Source organism: Aplysia californica, unplaced genomic scaffold (genome assembly GCF_000002075.1).
Source record: "Aplysia californica isolate F4 #8 unplaced genomic scaffold, AplCal3.0 scaffold00062, whole genome shotgun sequence".
In the NCBI taxonomy this organism is placed as follows: domain Eukaryota; kingdom Metazoa; phylum Mollusca; class Gastropoda; order Aplysiida; family Aplysiidae; genus Aplysia; species Aplysia californica.
This window is the reverse complement of record NW_004797332.1, coordinates 573,251-574,802: the sequence shown is the minus strand read 5'-3', so window position 1 is coordinate 574,802 and position 1,552 is coordinate 573,251. Positions and strand designations below refer to the sequence as shown.

General features: G+C 40.7%; 1 protein-coding gene across 2 annotated transcripts in view; it reads left to right on the top strand.

The window, feature by feature from the left end:
* LOC101860241 (protocadherin gamma-B5) overlaps nt 1–1,552 on the top strand; it is a 202,362-nt gene that overhangs the window by 129,492 nt on the left and 71,318 nt on the right. For both annotated transcript variants that reach the window (XM_013079757.2, XM_005093356.3), the window contains one exon: nt 810–940. The gene's annotated coding sequence lies outside the window, so the exon portion shown is untranslated. The remainder of the gene's footprint in view (nt 1–809; nt 941–1,552) is intronic.

The window sequence follows — 1,552 nt, the reverse complement described above, 5'->3', positions numbered from 1 at the left end:
AACCACTACCACAACAACAGCCACTACCACAACAGCCACTACCACAACAACAGCCACTACCACAACAACCACTACCACAACAACCACTACCACAACAGCCACTACCACAACAACAGCCACTACAACAACAGCCACTACCACAACAACAGCCACTACCACAACAACCACTACCACAACAACCACTACCACAACAGCCACTACCACAACAACAGCCACTACAACAACAGCCACTACCACAACAACAGCCACTACCACAACAACTGCTGAAGCAACAACGGCATCAATGCCTGATTGAAAGAAAAGCACAGAGGAGGAGATAAATGGAAGTGTAGTACATTGTACAATATTTCACCACAAAGCACACCAACAGCAGCAGATCAAAAACAACATGGGTGGTTAGCGGGTGCTCAAGGTGCTCAAATGTGATTTTCTCCTTCTTTTCTGTCAAACGCCCACCTTCCTTATAACTCCTCTTTCTTTTCTTTGTATTTTACCCTCTAGCGGTATCACCTTTAATCTCACTTTTATGACCTGACTAAATTTTTACTATAACTAATTAGACAACAAGAACACTATTTTATTTACTATTTAATCAGAGACAATAGCCAAAGAAACGACAAGCGTTGCGCCAAATGTTGTGGGTGTTGGAATCCAAAATAGGGATGGGGATAACTTTTATAGAGATTTACGAGCTGAAAGACATGTCCGAATTGTGACAATTTATTATATACCTGATCATGTGTTCGTCTGGTATTTACTCTATTAACAAAAGGAAAAGAGTTTTGAACATAATTCCTTTTTGTTTTCAGTTAACTCCTTGGATTAACACGCTGCAGTTTCTTCGAAAGTTCATCCCGAGAATGCGTTGATTTATGAGAACTGTCTGTCAGCTGTCACGATTTATGCGTGTTGTGCTTCTGCGCCGAAAGATACCATTAAGGTAAGTTGAATTAAGTTGAGTCAGTTATAAGACAACATCCCTTTAGTCAAAACCTAGTGGTTTGGGAAATGGATGTTAACACTACACAATATTCTGTTCCTCTGTGTATTACAGCACACATTTTGCTCTGGTGAACTAAGGTGGAAGGGGACTCTTGATTTTTTTTCTCCTATTTTGTTAACCTGCAGTTCTTCCTAATCTAGATGGGCCACGCGTTTTGCTCTGTTGGTATCTTATGTGGCTATAATAATCGAAAGGAAGGCTCTTGAACTTTGGTTGTGTGGGGAGTTTTCAGGGCGATTTTTAGATGCATCGACTATTTAGCCTGGGGATGAAAGCTGGAACTCACCGAGAAGAGAACTATAACTAACTTATGTCTCCACCCTCTTTTAAATGTTCCTTAAGGTTGAACAATCTTTAGGAAATCACGATAAGGTTTACACAAATGTCTGTCCGTCCTAACAGCCATAAATAGAAAACCGATGCAAAGGAACCATTGTGGGCGCTGCACTTTCCTGACCAAAATGTGTCGATTGTGATGGAAAACAAATACTCTGATTGACTTTCAGTTTTAGTCCTTGTCGTGTTGAACTTGAACAATGATTACCCCCC